Source organism: Vipera ursinii (assembly GCF_947247035.1).
Source record: "Vipera ursinii genome assembly, chromosome: 2".
NCBI lineage: Eukaryota > Metazoa > Chordata > Lepidosauria > Squamata > Viperidae > Vipera > Vipera ursinii.
This window is the reverse complement of record NC_139513.1, coordinates 5,970,360-5,989,474: the sequence shown is the minus strand read 5'-3', so window position 1 is coordinate 5,989,474 and position 19,115 is coordinate 5,970,360.

The window sequence follows — 19,115 nt, the reverse complement described above, 5'->3', positions numbered from 1 at the left end:
GTACATTGAGATTAGCTGAGCCTCTCCCCCCCTCTCTCCCCCCAACACACAATGACAACAAACCCTCCATCCTACCACACCATGTGTATCTTTCCCTCCCAGGTGTTTGCACACCTACATGGCTTCAGAGACACACACCCTCCCCCATTTTCTCCTCTGAAACTAATACAGGCCTTTTATCTTTTTACCCTCCTGTGGTATCATTATACTCCAGTGCTGCAATAAACAAATATGGCCAGGAGGCAATTCTTGTTCGCTCTTTTTGCAGGCTCTGGAAAACCCGGAAAAGGCATCCCCGATCCCTTCAGCTTAATAATAATAAAAAAGCAGCTGGCACTTTAAAAATGTTAACAAGGATAAATAAAAGAAGTTTGGAAGGATGTCCAATATTTATTTAGGGCGCCACCAGTTACAGGAAACAGCAAGGTTTCCAAGAAATGGAAAGCGAAACTTAGAAGAAATGCCTGTCTCTCGACACCAGAGGGCGCTGCCTCTGCCTCTGAAGCCCAAGCGGAGACGGAGTTTGATGTGTTATTGCAGCTCCTACAAGAGTGAATTCTAATTCTTCTTGATGCCCTCTGAGCTTGCTAATTTTCTTGTTGATGTTTCATGATCCAAATTAGGGAACATAATAAGTGCTGGCAAGGAAAGGAATGTGCTGTCAGTTTGTATTCTGGTGGCTTTCCCTGTCTGCGTTGGTGGGGGTGGCCTTCGAAATTCTTCGGTGGGGCTGTTTACTCTTGGTTTCTTTGGCAGTTTCGCGATTGGGTTGTGGTCGGAGACGGGGACGGAGACGGGGCCTAGAGAGCGGTTGGAGGTCCAGCCGATCTGAATCCGACCGATTGCGACTAAGAACCCATATTAGGTCTTATCTCACAGCGATGAGGCTCGCGAGGTCTAACTACTTCGCTGCCCTCATCGCGTCCGCAGATAATCGCCCGGCCGCCCTGTTTAGGGTGACCCGCTCCCTCCTTAATCAGGAGGTGAGTGAGGAACCCTTGCAGGGGCGTGCCAAGGAGTTTAGTCAACATCTGTCGGACAAAATCGCTCGGATTCGGACCGGTCTGGACTCCGACTGGGCAGAGTCAGACGATCAGGACACGGGTGGTCTTGTCAATGTTACCTGGGAGGAGTTCGATCCTCTAACTCTGGAGGAAGTGGACAGGATTATGGGGAGGCTGAGCTCCACCACATGTTTATTGGACCCGTGCCCTTCCTGGCTGGTTTATGCAGCCCGGGAGGGGACACGAGGCTGGTTCCAGGCGGTTATATCTGCCTCTTTGAGTGAGGGTAGTTTCCCCGCCGCCTTGAAAGAGGCGGTGGTGAGAACTCTCCTCAAGAAGCCTGCCTTGGACCCAGCTGTGTTAAATAACTTTCGTCCGGTCTCCAACCTTCGCTTTCTTGCGAAGGTTGTTGAGAGTGTGGTGGCGCATCAGCTCCCTCTGGTCCTGGATGAAGCGGATTATCTAGACCCGTACCAATCGGGCTTCAGGCCCAGGTACAGCACGGAGACGGCATTGGTCGCGCTGGTGAATGATCTCTGGAGGGCTCGGGACAGGGGATATTCCTCTGTCCTAGTCCTATTAGACCTCTCAGCGGCTTTCGATACCATCGACCATGGTATCCTGCTGCGGCGCCTAAGGGGATTGGGAGTAGGAGGCACGGTTCTTCAGTGGTTCTCCTCCTATCTCCTGGGACGCTCGCAGTCGGTGTTGGCAGGGGGGCAGAGGTCGACCACGAGGCCTCTCGTTTGTGGAGTTCCTCAGGGATCGGTCCTCTCGCCTCTCCTGTTCAACATCTACATGAAACCGCTGGGTGAGATCATTCGTGGCTTTGGAATTGGGTATCATCAGTATGCTGATGATACCCAGCTTTTCATTTCGACCCCAAACCACCCCAGTGATACCCTTGACATGATGTCCCGTTGCCTGGAGGCGGTCTGGGTCTGGATGGGGAGGAACAGGCTTCGACTCAACCCTGACAAGACTGAGTGGCTGTGCGTACCGGCATCTCGGGATATTCAGGATATCCCACCCCTCTCTATGGGGGGTGAGTTATTACCCCCTGTAGATAGGGCTCGCAACTTGGGAGTCCTCCTAGATTCACAGCTTTCACTAGAAGACCATATAGTAGCTGTGACTAGGGGGGCCTTCGCCCAGGTCCGCCTGGTGCGCCAGTTGCGGCCCTATCTAGACCGGGATGCCTTATGTCACTCATGCGCTCGTGACCTCTCGTCTTGACTACTGCAACGCTCTCTACATGGGGCTACCCTTGAAGACCACTCGGAGGCTCCAACTGGTACAGAATGCAGCCGCGAGAGTTGTATTGGGAGTTTCCCGATACTCCCATGTCACACCTTTGCTCCGCGAGCTGCATTGGCTACCAGTTGTCTTCCGGGTGAAGTTCAAGGTGTTAGTAATGATCTACAAAGTCCTTCATGGCATGGGTCCGGAATACCTTGGGGAGCACCTGCAGCCGGCGTCAACTTCCCTCCGCCCAGTACGCTCCCACAGAGAGGGCCTCCTCAGGGTGCCACCGGTCAAAGAATGCCGACTGGTGGCCCCCAGGGGGAGGGCGTTCTCTGTGGGTGCGCCAGATTTATGGAACCATCTTCCGGTCGAGCTCCGGATGGCGCCTGATCTTCGCTCCTTCCGGCGCGATCTTAAAACCCACCTTTTTGAACAAGCTGGCCTGGCCTGATGGGATGGGGTTGGGTTTTATAAATTGGTCTCAACTTTTAATCTGTACTAATTTATTACGGGCATTGCTGTTTAATTACTTTTTAATAATTTTTAATTTTTGTATCTTGTTTTTATTATGTATTGCCCTGTTCACTGCCCTGAGTCCTTCGGGAGAAGGGCGGTATACAAATTAAATTAATAATAATAATAATAATAATAATAATAATAATAATAATAATAATAATAATAATAATAATTCCTTCTCTGGGAAGCTGACTTCCCACACTTCAATAGGAACATACTAAGATGATGATTTGAAAGTGTGTGGGGGGGTTTGATACAGCATTGCTTCAGTGAGGACCTGTGAGGGCTACGCTTTGCAGCAGTGCAAGCAATTATGACCGGATGGGAAAAATGCAAACTTTCTGAAGAGAGTAATGCAAACTGATCTCCCTTGCTGTTCCAAGCTGTTTCTTAAGCCAATTTCCAAAATCCTGGCTCCAGATTGCAGTGAGGCTGGTGCCCAATGTAGACTGGGGCCATGCAAAGCCTAACCGATTGTTCCATACTTCTTGTTCTTTTTCATCCCTGCCGGGAACCCTAACCTGGCTGACTGGTTGCTGTGGTCCATGAGTGCTTTTCTCTTTTAGGGCCTGGCAGGGCTTTTTTTTACCTTTTTTGGATGGAACCTTGTAGGGTAGGCAAGGCAGGTTTTATGACATGTGTGAGTTCCGGCACCTTTTTCTTTTACAAAAAAAGCACTGGGGCCTGGTCTCTCCTCCGTGGTCCCTGTATATAAATAATAAACCTTTATTGTCAAAGTACAACATGTGTACATTGAGATTAGCTGAGCCTCTCCCCCCCTCTCTCCCCCCAACACACAATGACAACAAACCCTCCATCCTACCACACCATGTGTATCTTTCCCTCCCAGGTGTTTGCACACCTACATGGCTTCAGAGACGCACACCCTCCCCCATTTTCTCCTCTGAAACTAATACAGGCCTTTTTCTTTTATCTTTTTACCCTCCTGTGGTATCATTATACTCCAGTGCTGCAATAAACAAATATGGCCAGGAGGCAATTCTTGTTCGCTCTTTTTGCAGGCTCTGGAAAACCCGGAAAAGGCATCCCCGATCCCTTCAGCTTAATAATAATAAAAAAGCAGCTGGCACTTTAAAAATGTTAACAAGGATAAATAAAAGAAGTTTGGAAGGATGTCCAATATTTATTTAGGGCGCCACCAGTTACAGGAAACAGCAAGGTTTCCAAGAAATGGAAAGCGAAACTTAGAAGAAATGCCTGTCTCTCGACACCAGAGGGCGCTGCCTCTGCCTCTGAAGCCCAAGCGGAGACAGAGTTTGATGTGTTATTGCAGCTCCTACAAGAGTGAATTCTAATTCTTCTTGATGCCCTCTGAGCTTGCTAATTTTCTTGTTGATTTTTCATGATCCAAATTAGGGAACATAATAAGTGCTGGCAAGGAAAGGAATGTGCTGTCAGTTTGTATTCTGGTGGCTTGCCCTGTCTGCGTTGGTGGGGGTGGCCTTCGAAATTCTTCGGTGGGGCTGTTTACTCTTGCTTTCTTTGGCAGTTTCGCAATTGGGTTGTGGTTTATTTCTTGATCGTTGGACTGGTGTTCATCTTGGAGTTAATCTATGCTGATCTGGGTGCTGATTGCTCTTGGAGAGACGCTTGGGCCGTTTCCAACTCTGCCAATCCCTTCACTACACACAGGAGGAGTGATGGGACATCTGCCCCTCCACAGCCCCAAATCCCAACATTTCTAATTATGAACTGATAATCCGGTTTACATTTATTTTCTTGCTTTCAGCACCAAGGACAGAACAATGATACTAAACCAGGGGTAGGCAACCTTGGCTCTTTTATGACTCGTGGACTTCAACTCCCAAAATTCCTGAGCCACCCATGCTGGCTCAGGAATTCTGGGAGTTGAAGTCCATGAGTCATAAAAGAGCCAAGGTGGCCTACCCCTGCTAAACAATAGATCCATCAGAAATAGACCTTGGAGGTCTTCTAGTCCAACCCCCTGCTCAAGCAGGAGAGCCTATACCAGACATGTCAAACACAAGGCCCGGGGGCCAGAACCGGCCCGCGAAGTGGTTTCATGTGGCCCACAAAGCCATCCTGGAAACAGTGAGGGAATGGCCCCCACTGCCTTGGCCCTGGCCCAGAGACCCTCCTTCTGCCAGAGACCCTCAGATCTGTCCCACTCCTGCCCAGGCCCCCATAGGCACCCTTGATGGGAATGATGTAGAGCTGGCCACGTCCACCCAGTAGGCCATATGCACTCTAGCCATGCCCACCCAGTAGGCCACGCCCACCCAGGCCACACCCACCCGGCCCCCTGAGGGCAACCACAATGCTGATGCGGCCCTCAAAGAAATTGAGTTTGACACCCCTGTCCTATACCATTTCAGACAAGTGACTTATCCAGTTTCTCCTTAAAAACTTCCAGTGATGGAGCGCCTACGATTTCTGCAGCCAAGCTGTTCCACTGGTTAATTGTCCTCACTGTTAGGAAGTTTCTCCTTAATCCCAGATTGTTTGTCTCTTTAATCAGTTTCCATCCATTGTTTCTCACCCTGCCTTCCAGTGCTTTGAAAAATAAGCACCACATAGAATTCCAGTATAATTACAGAACAGGAGCTCTTTAACCCAGTGAGAGTGTCGTTTTTCTCCAGGCCTGGCAGCTGTTGACGTATTTTATATGATACATCAGTAGAATGTTTTATTTGAGCATTTACAGGTAGTCCTCAGTATATGAACTACAAATGAGCCCAGAATTTACATCACTAAGTGAGAAATTTGTGAACTGAGTTTTACGACTTCTCTTGCCACATTTGTTAAGCGAATCACTGCAGTTTTTAAATTAGTAAGACGGTTGTTAAGTGAATCTGGCTTCCCTCATGGGTTTTGCAGGTGGGGACTGTAGTCAAGAAATTAAAAGATGCTTGCTCCTCGGGAGGAAAGCCATGGCAAATCTAGACAACACACTAAAAAGCAGAGACATCACTCTGTCAACAAAAGTGCGTATAGTCAAGGCTATGGTCTTCCCAATTGCAATGTATGGCAGTGAAAGCTGGACCATAAGAAAGGCTGAGCGCCAAAGAATTGAGGCCTTTGAACTGTGGTGCTGGAGAAGACTCCTGCGAGTCCCTTGGACTGCAAGGCGATCAAACCGGTCAGTCCTAGAGGAGATCAACCCTGACTGCTCTTTAGAAGGCCAGATCCTGAAGCTAAAACTCAAATACTTTGGCCACCTAATGAGAAGGAAGGACTCACTGGAGAAGAGCCTAATGCTGGGAAAGGTTGAGGGCAATAGAAGAAGAGGACGACAGAGAATGAGGTGGCTGGATGGAGTCACTGAAGCAGTAGGCGTGAGTTAAATGGACTCCAGAAGATGGTAGAGGACAGGAAGGCCTGGAGGAACATTGTCCATAGGGTCGCGATGGGTCAGACACGACTTCGCAACTAGCAACAAAAAAATGGATAATATGTTATTTATAAGCTATATGCTATTTTACAATAGTGCGCGCGATTCTAAAAATTTGCTCTAAGTCAGTGGATATCGTTCCTCTCTATTCCGCCAGCTTACATCTCCTTTCCTAAAAATACCTTAGCTAAGTGCTTCTATATGACTATTTCTTTAGCAGAAATGAAAAATTACAACGTGTACATTTCTTGTGTACCTCACACTTCGCACGATCACTAAACAAATTGTAAGTTGAGAAGTTCCTTTATTTGTAATGCTCTAAGACAGTGGCCCCCAAACTTTTGGGCAGCAGTAACTGGTTCCGTGAAGAAAGATTTTTTTCGCGGACCAGAGGGGGCATGGTTTTGCATGCTGCCTGCATCCTGCAAATGGGGCTTTGCTTGTTTGTGTGGCCCAGTTGCTGACATGCCACGGACCCCGGGCTTTTTTTCTCATAGAACACTCAGAACGGAGTTCCGGCACCTTTTTTAGATGGAAACTTGTAGGGTAGGCAAGGTGGGTTGTATGACATGTGTGAGTTCCGACACCTTTTTCTTTTACAAAAAAAGCACTGCACGGACCGGTGCCGGTCCACAGATCGGGGGTTAGGGACCCCTGCTCTAAGCAACTACCATATGGAGCTCCAGTATAATTACACAACCGGAGCTGCTTAACTCAGTGGGGTGTCGTTTTTCTCCAGGCGTGGCAACTGTTGGGAGTATTTTATATAATACAAATAGTAGAATGTTTCATTTGAGCATTTTCACTTTTATTATGGCTCAGACACCATTGTCTCCATTTGTCTTCTTTAAAATTAGTTGGCCTTCTTACGCCCTACTAGTCACAGGGATTGAAAGCTGCTCATATAGGAAGTGAGATAAGGCCTATATTCCAAGGATAGTTTCTCCTTATAAGTACTGTATTTCTCAGAAAAATTAGAGGCCCTGGCAAGGAAGGAAGTTCCTTATATGGAATGATATTGAGGAAGGAATTGGGTAAATTGGGAAAGTGGGGGGGAATGTAAAGACCTACCTCACCTGTTGTAATGGGGGTTTCCCGATACTCCCATGTAACACCTCTACTCCGCGAGCTGCATTGGCTTCCGGTTGCCCTCCGGGTGAAATTCAAGGTGCTGGTTATCACCTATAAAGCCCTACATGGCCTGGGTCCGGGATATTTGAGGGAACACTTGCTGCCGGCATCAAACGCCCTTCGCCCAGTGCGCTCTCACAGGGAGGGTCTGCTCAGGGTTCCGCCGGTGAGAGATTGCCGGCGGGTGACACCCAGGGATAGGGCCTTCTCAGTGGGAGCGCCTGCCCTCTGGAACCAGCTGCCGGTGGAGCTGAGGACTGCCCCCGACCTCCGATCATTCCGCCGGGGCCTGAAGACCTGGCTTTTTCAGCTCTCGGGCCCAGACTGAGGAAGAATTTTTAATTTGGGGTTTTTTAACTGACTACAGGGTTAATTTAATACTTTTTAATTTGTTCTTAATTTTTGTATTTTGGATTTTAAATTCCCTGTAAACCGCCCTGAGTCCTCAGGGAATAGGGCGGTATATAAATATAACTAAATAAATAAATAAATAAACCTCAGCCTCCTAAGAAAGCAGAACTCTTGAAACAAGCATTGTCTGAAGAAGGATGTTTTATTAGGGGCTAGTGCAGGGGTAGGCAACCTTGGCTCTTTTGTGACTCATGGACTTCAACTCCCAGAATTCCGGAGCCGGCCATGCTGAAGTCCACGAGTCATAAAAGAGCCAAGGTTGCCTACCCCTGGGCTAGTGACAGCAGAGAAAACAAGCCGAGATCTGAGGAAAAACCCCTGCAAGAAGTATGTTAAAAGCAACATTCAATACTTCCCCCCACTCCACAGATGGCATGTTTTGATAACTGGCTTCTTAGGCAAGCCCTTTCATGGTCTCTCTCACTTTCGTTTCTCTTTGGCTCCAAAGGCAAACCATCTGCTAGATAAGGGTGATACATTTCTTCTCCTGGGGGAAGGGCATAGTGGGAAGACAGTGCAAAGCATCCCCAAGGTATCCCCCCTCCCAACAGAATGGCAGGCCCCAAGGAATAGGCATAGGGAAAACAATGTGTGTGTGTGTCCCCAACCCATCGCGACCCCATGGACAACTTTCCTCCAGGCCTTCCTGTCCTCTACCATCTTCTGGAGTCCATTTAAGCTCACACCTACTGCTTCAGTGACTCCATCCAGCCACCTCATTCTCTGTCGTCCCTTTCTTCTATTGCCCTTAATCTTTCCCAGCATTAGACTCTTCTCCAGTGAGTCCTCCCTTCTCATAAGCTCATTAGGTGGCCAAAGTATTTGAGTTTATTTATACACACACAGACACATACAGAGAGAGAGAGAGAGAGAGAGGGAGAGGGAGAGAGAGAAAGAGAGAGAGAGAGAGAATTAAAATACTGTAACAGCTCTCCAAAGAAACCAGCATGGCTGCATAAAGAACTCTCTGATAAACTGAAAGATAAAAAGGACAAGTGTAAGAAGTGGAAAGAGGGGCACATAACTCAGGCAGAATATCAGCAAACAGCCCATGCCTGCAGAGATGAAGTGAGGGAAGCTAAGGCTCAAAATGAACTAAGGCTTGCAACCAAAGTCAAAAATAACAAAAAAAAAGCTTCTTTCAACATATAAGGAACAAGAAAAAAGTGAAGGAAATGATTGGTCCATTAGTGGGGGAAAGTGGCAAGAAGGTGACAAGCAACAGGGAGAAAGCAGAACTATTTAATTTGTATTTTGGATCTGTCTTTACACAAACGGAAAAAACAGTCCAACCTACCAATGACGACACAGCAGTTTCTCCCCTCCCGCTTGTGGTTAAATCTAGCCTCAAGTAATCTGTTTTTTGGCTGTATGATACTAAGCACGATCACTTAAATGAGCTTCTAAAAACCTGTAGGTGGAAAATTTAGGAAGTTAATGAGAAAAAGTGCATAGAGTCATAGAATCACAAGGCTGGACCTCAGAGGTTCTCTAGTCCAACCCCTGATCAAGGTAGCAGACCTTATGCCATCTGAGTCAAATGGTTGTCCAGTCTATTTTGGAAACCCTCCAGTGATGGGGCCCCGACAACTCTGGGAGGCAAACTATTCCATTTATTAATTGTTCTCACTGTCAGAAAAATTCTCCTTGCGTCTAGGTTGGCGCTCTCTTTAACCAGCTCCCCCACCCAATGGCTTCTTATCATACTTTCTGGTGCCCTAGCAATAGATCCATCAGAATAAAGCTGGAAGGGACCTTGGAGGTCTTCTAGTCCAGCCCCCTGCTCAAGCAGGAGAGCCTATACCATTTCAGACAAGTGACGTATCCAGTCTCTTCTTAAAAACCTCCAGTGATGGAGCACCCATGATTTCTGGAGGCAAGCTGTTCCACTGGTTAATTGTCCTCACTTTTAGGAAGTTTCTCCTTAATCCCCGATTGTTTGTCTCATTTTCCATCCATCAGTTTCCATCCATCGTTTCTTCCATCCATGCTGGCTCAGGAATTCTGGGAGTTGAAGTCCACGAGTCATAAAAGATCCAAGGTTACCTACCCCTGGCCTGGAGAATAACAGAGATTCCACCTGGGTTGCATTTCTTCTGGTCAGAAACCTCAGCTGAGAAACGAAACCCAAGTCAATACAGATGTAATAACGTGAGTCATTCTGGGAAGCAGAATGCGAAACTCAAAACTGCCCTCACACTTTCTGAAGTGACTTCCTAAGTGTCTCTTCTGCCCAGTAATTTTATTGTTTTTCATGGATTTATTGCTGTCTTTTTTTTTTAATTAAATGGTGTATACTACCCAGAGTCTCCTTTATGTGAGATGAGTGGCTATACAAATACGATTAGATAAATTTAGAAAATGTTTTCTACATAAGTAAATATTTACTTAGAAAAAGAAGAGATTGGACCGCCATTTTGTATAAGGCAGGGGTAGGCACCTTGGCTCTTTTATGACTCGCAGACTTCAACTCCCAGAATTCCTGAGCCAGCATGACTCAGCTTGGAAACCTCTCCCTTTCCACTCAGCATGGCTGGCTCAGGAATTCTGGGAGTTGAAGTCCACAAGTCATACAAGAGCCAAGGTTGCCTACCCCTGGTATAAGGTTTCCTGCTAGAAAAGGGGGTCAGACTAGAAGACCCCCAAGGTACTCACCAGTCAGAAATTTGACAGAGTCATTAAGTGAAGCAGCAAATGTCATGGTTCCGACAGACAGATGAATAAAGCAGGAATCCAAGGCTTGAAAATTTCCCAAAGAATATGTTCATGAGTTACAAAGTATTGGCATGATCAAAAGTGAAACCAAGTCTCAAAATTCCACTAAAATTTCCCAGTTACAAAGTATGATGTCCCACCCACAAAATTATGTCATTGCCACGTTCCCCAATATGCAGCTGCCAAAAACGCCAACGTAGTTCTAGGTTGCATTAACAGAGGGATAGAATCAAGGTCACGAGAAATGTTAATACCACTTTACAATGCATTGGTAAGGCCACACTTGGAATACTGCATCCAGTTTTGGTCACCACAATGTAAAAAAGATGTTGAGACTCTAGAAAGAGTACAGAGAAGAGCAACAAAGATGATCAGGGGTCTGGAGGCTAAAACATAAGGAATGGTTGCTGGAATTGGGCATGTCTAGTTTAATGAAGAGAAGGATGAGGTGGGACATGACAGCAGCCTTCCAATATCTCAGGGGTTGCCCCAAAGAAGAGGGAGTCAAGCTATTCTCCAAAGCACCTGAAGGCAGGACAAGAAGCAACGAACAGAAACTAACCAAAGAGAGAAGTAAGGAGGTGTGTGTGTGTGTGTGTGTGTGTGTGTGTGTGTATGACTGTTTTATGTGTTTCCCTCTTTGTCTGTGTTAAATGGTTTCACAACCGACTGCCTGTGAGGGCTCCTAGATTGGAGTTGAAAGGCAAAAGCAGAAGCAGTAGACTCGTCCCGTATTATTTGGGTATTCCAGTATTTCAAGGGCTGCCCCAAAGCAGAGGGAGTCAAGCTATTGTCTAAAACACCTGAGGGCAGCACAAGAAGCAGCGGATGGAAACTAACCAAAGAGAGAAGTAAGGAGAAATTTCCTGGCATTTCGAACAATTAACCAGTGGAACACCTACCTCCAGAAGCTGTGAATGCTCCAACAATAGAAGTTTTTAAGAAAAAAACTGGGCAGCCTTTGTCTGAAATAATATAGGGTTTCCTGCCTGAGCAGGGGGTTGGACTAGATGACCTCCAAGGTCCCTTCCAACTTTATTATTATTATTAATCATAATCATAATATTCATTTGTCAGGCTTTCTAATACAATGCCCAGTCCCTGATTGTGGGAGCAGCAGATGACCTTGGTTCCCATGGGACAGAAGGTTATTATGACTAGTGAAGCATCTGGGCAAGCCCCACCCTCCCTCCATCCAGTGTGGCAACCTAGAATGCAGCCAGGCTCATGGTAGAGTTGACAGCAAGCAGTTTATTGAAAAATATGTTCTTGCAAGAGTGGCTGGCAAGCAAGTTGGCACCGCCAAAAAATGATTTCAGCATGATTTTATTCACTAGGCCTGAAGCCGAAGTCCCTCCCTTGCAACACCATTTGACAAGGACCACAAGGTTTACACCCTAGCCAAAACGCCTAACTCCCCCATGTGAATCCCCCACCCGTGTTTACCTTCCTCCCCACCCTTTGCCTAGTTCCCCATTTGGTTTGGCCCTTTCTACGTTTCTCTGTTAGCTGTGGGTGAAGGTTTGCCTGGCTCACAGCTTCCGTTTTGTTGAAACGTACCTGCGTAGGCATAGGCAGTTAATGTCGTTATTATGTGCAAGGACTTGTGGTTAAAAACAGTCAGCTAGTTTTTAAATCCTCATTTCTGAACCTCCCACAGGGGATCCTTTAGACTGATTCCTTGCAAGGGAGAATGCAATTCCCAACCCCTTTTGGTGTCCCCCCCCCCAAAAAAAAACTTTTAGAGAGTGCTAAAAATGAACAGCGCCACTTCCAATCGTTATGAAAAGAAAAGCATTCAAACAAAAATTAGCTGTGCAATAGTCAAAAAACATGCGTCAAAATCATTGTCGTGCAATTTTGGAAGAATTAAACCCACCCTTCTGGGTAGCACTCAGCGGTGATATGTTCTTTGTCAATAGGGTTTTATCCCTTTTTTTACAAAAAGGACCGGGCTACGTAGCATCACATAGATTGTCTTGGTCCATCTCAAAGAGATAAGCAGGGGTGTCATGACAGGAGAAACTGGCCTGCCAACTAGACTGAGTCATATTTGGAAATTTATCATAAGGCGGAAGTGGAAATTCCTTTCTGTCTGCTGATAAGTCTCCTTGAATTATCAGAAAATTGAATCAGAAAGATTCAGAGGAAATGCTTATGATTCATGACCTTTTAAGTTTCTTTTTCAATTCTTATTCACCTTTTCTCTTGTTCTCTTTCTCTCTTCCTCTCTCCCTGTCCCTCCCTCTCAAATATAATATTAATAGTAGTACTAATAATCATAATAATAAAGATGGAAGGAACCTTGGAGGGCATCTAGTCCAACCCCCTGCTCAGGCAGGAAACCCTATACCATTTCAGACAAATGGCTGTCCAGTCTCTTCTTAAAAAACTTCCAGTGTTGGAGCATTCACCGCTTCTGAAGGCAGGTTGTTCCACTGATGATGATGATGATGATGATGATAATAATAATAATAATAATAATAATAATAATAATAATAATAATAAGAAGAAGAAGAAGAAGAAGAAGAAGAAGAAGTAGTTGGAAGGGACCTTGGAGGTCATCTAGTCCAACCCCCTGCTCAAGCAGGAAACCCTATACCATTTCAGACAAATGGCTGTCCAGTCTTTCTTAAAAATTTCCAGTGTTGGAGCATTCACCACTTCTGGAGGCAGCTTGTTCCACTGGCTAATTCTCCTCACTGTCGGGAAATTCCTCCTTAGTTCCAGGTTGCTTCTCTCCTTGACTAGTTTCCATCCGTTGCTTCTTGTCCTGCCTTCGGGTGCTTTGGAGAATAGCTTGACTCCCTCTTCTTTGGGGCAGCCCCTGAGATGAAATTCAATGGTGGAAAAAAGTAAGGTTCTACATTTAGGCAAGAAAAACCAAACGCACAGGTACAGTATAGGTGGTACCTTGCTCGATCGTAGCAACTGTGACAGGAACGCGGACTCCTAGTGGACTATCAGTTAAATAGGAGCCAGCCATTTGTTGCAACTGCCAAAAATGCCAACAAAATGCTAGGCTGCATTAACAGAGGGATAGAATCAAAATCACATGAAGTGTTAATACCACTTTACAACACCTGGGTAAGGCCGCACTCAGAATACTGCATCCAGTTTTGGTCACCACGATGTAAAAAAAATGTCGAGACTCTAGAAAGGGTACAGAGAAGAGCAACAAAGATGATCAGGGGACTGGGGGCTAAATCATAGAAGGAACGGTTGCTGGAATTGGAAATGTCTAGTTTAATAAAGAGAAGGATGAGGGGTGACATGATGGCAGTGTTCCAATATCTTAGGGGCTGCCACAAAGAAGAGGGAGCCAAGCTATTCTCCAAAGCACCTGAAAGCAGGACAAGATGCAACGGATGGAAACTAGTCAAGGAGAGAAGCAACCTAGAACTAAGGAGAAACTTCCTGACAGTTAGAACAATTAACCGGTGGAACAACCTGCCTCCAGAAGCGGTGAATGCTCCAACACTGGAGCTTTTTAAGAGGAGATGGGACAACCATTTGTCTGAAATGGTATAGGGTTTCCTGCCTGAGCAGGGGGTTGGACTAGATGACCTCCAAGGTCCCTTCCAACTCTGCTCTCGTGTTCTGTCAATGATTTGTTGGAGACAAAGTGCCCATCATCATTCCTGGCACTCCTGGGACTGCCTGCCGTATTTAAGCCCCCGAACGATCAGTCTTTATTACCAGCGTTCAGTTGAAGAATCCAGATTTTTTTTTTTTTAAGAGTCGATCCTTGTCTGGTTTTGGAAGGGAGTCATTTTGTCCTCATTCCATTCCTTTTTTTTTTCCCCAGGGAATTTTGTCTGAGCTTAGTTGCAGTTTTGCTTTCCTTTCCATTGTGTACTTTGGTTTCTGCTTCTCCAGTCGGCTTATTCCACTTCCACTTTTGCACTTTATATAACATCCAGGTTTATTTATTATGAAACTTAAAAAAGAATGGACTGGGGAAGAGAAGAGAATAATAGAATGGAACGGAACGGAGCAGAATAGAATAAAAATAAATTCATTATTGATCAAGTGTGATTAGACATACAAGGAATTTGTATGACCTAAAAACCTGGTTATTTAATTTATCTGGCTTGGACTGAGGGGTTTTAACTTTTTAATTTTTTTTTAACTTTTTGGGCTATTAACTGTTATTTAATTTTATTTTAATTGTATTTTAATTTTTATATTGTCTTTTAACTTTGCCCTGTAAACCGCCCTGAGTCCTTTGGGAATAGGGCGGTATAGAAAACTAATTCAATAAATAAATAAAATAAATTTATCTCCATTGCAGAAGCTCTCGACGTATATAGATAGTAACGGAATCATCATCATCATCATCATCATCATAATGGGGGGAGGGGAGTAAAGAAGACAATAAGGATGATAAGTGATAGACATACTACATAGACATGAGACAGCACTGTGAAAATTAGGTAACAACAACAATAATTAGAAGGGACCTTGGAGGTCATCTAGTCCAACCCCCTGCTCAGGCAGGAAACCCTATACCATTTCAGGCAAATGGCTGTCCAGTCTCTTCTTAAAAAGCTCCAGTGTTGGAGCATTCACCACTTCTGGAGGCAGGTGGTTCCACTGGTTAATTGTTCTAACTGTCAGGAAGTTTCTCCTTAGTTCTAGGTTGCTTCTCTCCTTGACTAGTTTCCATCCTTTGCTGCTTGTCCTGCTCTCAGGTGCTTTGGAGAATAGCTTGGCTCCCTCTTCTTTGTGGAAGCCCCTGAGATATTGGAACACTGCTATCATGTCACCCTTCGTCCTTCTCTTCGTTAAACTACACATACCCAATTCCAGCCACCGTTCCCTGTATGTTTTAGCCCTCAGTCATCCAATCCTCATTGTTGCTCTTCTCTGTACTCTTTCTAGAGTCTTGACATCTTTTTTACATCGTGGTGATCAAAACTGGATGCAGTATTCCAAGTGTGGCCTTACCGAGGCATTGTAAAGTGGTATTAACACTTCACGTGATCTCTTGATTCTATCCCTCTGTTAATGCAGCCTAGCACTGTGTTGGCTTTTTTGGCAGCTGCAGCACGCGGCTGGATCTCAGTGCAACCCAACGATTCACATTCTGACTCAATGCTGAGTCAAAAGGGTTGAGAGATCATCTGCTGAGAAATAAGGAAAAGCTTTGGGGAGAACAACCCACTCATATGTGCTCTGGAGATTCTCAGTCACCCACGTCGTGACTCTCCGTCCCAGAGGTGCTTTTTTTCAAGAGGTGACTGGGCTTTCTTGTTTTCCATTTGAAAGTCCAGAAAATCCACTTGGCTCTCGAAAAAGGACCTTTGGGACAAACCATTCAAATGAAACAGGGGGCAACACCCACGAGGGGGAACTGAAGGGAGGCAGGTTCTAAAAAAGACCGCATTGTCGCAGAGAAGAGCTGAATAGGATAGCTGAGTCTCCTTAAAAAGACACCTTGCTAGCTACACACACACACACACACACAGACACAGACACACACACACACACCGATAATGTGGTCAACCCCACTGATTGGGGTGACACGAAGAAAGCACACGGATGGGGGAAAAGAGGGGAGAGGACCTTGGTACAGCTAGTCCTCAACTTACAACCGTTCATTTAATGACCAAAGTTACAACGGCACTGGAAAAAAAAAGTGACTTACGACCGTTTTTCGCCCTTACAACTGTTGCAGCCTCCCCGTGGTCAGGTGATCAAAATTCAGACACTTGGCAACTGACTCATATTTACGACCTTCTGACACGCAGAGTCAATGGGGAAAGCCACTTAACAACCATCTTGCGAACTTAACAACTGCAGCGATGCTTTCAACAACTGGGGCAGGGAAGGTGGTAAAATGGAACAAAACTCACTTAAGAAACATTGCGCTTAAGAAAGAAAAAAAATTGGGCTGAATTGAGGTCGTAAGTTGAGGACTGCCTGTATCTGATATGGGGAACCTTTGGGGGGAGACTTTGGGCTCCCCCTAGATTCACCCAGGAGCGTCCACCGCAGCTCAGAGACAAAAGTTGTGGAACATTCAGAAGAGAGTGGACAGCCATTTGTCTGAAATGGAATCCTGCCTGAGCAGGGGGCTGGACTAGAAGACCTCCAAGGTCCCTTCCACCTCAGTTATTCTGTTATTCTGATCAGATTTCACAATTCATCTAAAGATGCACTTAATTAATTAATACTATCTGAGTACATAGCAAAGGAGGCATCACACATTTATTCATTTCCAAAACAGCTTGAAAAGGATTTTCAGTGATTGGACTGGAAGACCTCCAAGGTCCCTTTCAACTCTATTCTATTCTATTCTATTCTATTCTATTCTATTCTATTCTATTCTATTCTATTCTATTCTATTCTATTCTATTCTATTCTATTCTATTCTATTCTATTCTATTCTATTCTATTCTATTCTATTCTATTCTATTCTATTCTATTCTATTCTATTCTTCATTCCACTATTCTATTCTATTCTATTCTTCCATGGGGAAGAAATGGAGGTAGTGACAGATTTTATTTTCCTGGGCTCTAAGATCACTGCAGATGGGGACTGTAGCCAAGAAATTAAAAGACGCTTGCTCCTCGGGAAGAAAGCCATGGCAAATCTAGACAGCACACTAAAAAGCAGAGACATCACCCTGCCAACAAAAGTGCGTATAGTCAAGGCTATGGTCTTCCCAGTTGCAATGTATGGCAGTGAAAGCTGGACCATAAGAAAGGCTGAGCGTCAAAGAATTGAGGCCTCTGAACTATGGTGCTGGAGAAGACTCCTGCGAGTTCCTTGGACTGCAAGGTGATCAAACCGGTCAGTCCTAGAGGAGATCAACCCTGACTGCTCTTTAAAAGGCCAGATCCTGAAGCTGAAACTCAAATACTTTGGCCGCCTAATGAGAAGGAAGGACTCACTGGAGAAGAGACTAATGCTGGGAAAGGTTGAGGGCAAGAGAAGAAGGGGACGACAGAGAATGAGGTGGCTGGATGGAGTCACTGAAGGAGTAGGCGTGAGCTTAAATGGACTCCAGAAGATGGTAGAGGACAGGAAGGCCTGGAGGAACATTGTCCATAGGGTCGCGATGGGTCGGACCCGACTTCGCAACTAACAACAACAACAACATTCTATTCTATTCTATTCTATTCTATTCTATTCTATTCTATTCTATTCTATTCTATTCTATTCTATTCTATTCTATTCTATTCTATTCTATTCTATTCTATTCTTAATAATAATAATAATAATAACAACAATGTTGGAAGGGACCTTGGAGGTCATCTAGTCCAACCCCCTGCTCAGGCAGGAAATCCTATACAATTTCAGACGTGACTTATCCAATCTCTTCTTTTAAAACTTCCAGTGTTGGAGCATTCCTGCTTCTGGAGGCAGATTGTTCTACTGATTAAATGTTCTGTCAGGAAATTTCTTAGTTCTATTCTATTCTATTCTATTCTATTCTATTCTATTCTATTCTATTCTATTCTATTCTATTCTATTCTATTCTATTCTATTCTATTCTATTCTATTCTATTCTATTCTAGCTGAGCATTCTTTTTTGTCTAAACCACTTACAAAAATCTTGTAAGGGCCCCAGCCAGGACCTTCAGGGGGAGGTCCTTCTCTGTGGGTGCCCCGGCTTTGTGGAACCAACTGCCGGTGGAGCTCCGGACGGCATCAGACCTCCGAACTTTCCGTCGTGGTCTGAAGACCCATTTGTTTGAATTGGCCGGTCTGGCCTGATGGGGGAGCTGGGTTTTAAATTGTTATTTTAGATTGCATTATTGTTTTTAATTGGGCACTGATTTAATCTTTGTTTTAACTTTTGTATAGTATTGTATTTGTATTTATATGCCCTGTGAACCGCCCTGAGTCCCCAGGGAGAAGGGCGGTATATAAATTAAATAAAACATAAACATAAACATAATTCCCTCCACATAGACCGGGCCTTTGGTACAGGTGTTCAACCAATTGCAACTCCATTCATCCAGCTGGTGAATGGTTCAAAAGGAAAAGGTAAACTGCACAAAACAAGGATGCATGGAGTATCCGGTGCGTTGTGCACGCCACCTGAGGTGAGCAGGGGGTCTGTTCCCGGGGTGGTTGAAGTTGGGCAGAGCTGGGGATTTTAAGCTAGCATTTAATCTTTGGAAAAATAATTTAATTAATTAAAATTCAATTTAACATTTTAAAGATGGCTTTTATTGCCCCCCCAAAAACACCCAACAAAAAAGTTTGGAGCTTTGGAAAAATGAATGCCTTTACTGTATAATAATAAGAAATAAGGGGTTGGAGGATTTCCCCCCCCCACTCCCCCTGTATGAAATACACATGTTTAAGGTGCCGGCCGAGTCTTTGGACATTTTCTGTGCAGAAGAAAATTCATTTGGAGTCTCCAGCTTTCTCTCGGGTGCTGTTTTCCCCCTTTTGGTGCCATCTAGCCCAGGGGGTCTTCAAACGTGGCCCTTTTATGACTTGTGGACTTCAACTCCCAGAATTCCTCAGGCAGGCAGGCTGGCTGAGGAATTCTGGGAGCTGAAGTCCACAAGTCATAAAATGGGGCAAGTTTGAAGACACCCCCCCCCTGATTCTAGCCAGTTTTTCTGATTCCTGGTGACTGCCCCAACTGCCGTTTATTATTATTATTATTATTATTATTATTATTATTATTATTATTATTATTATTATTATTATTATTATTATTATTTCTATTATTATTGTTGTTGTTTTGTTGTTA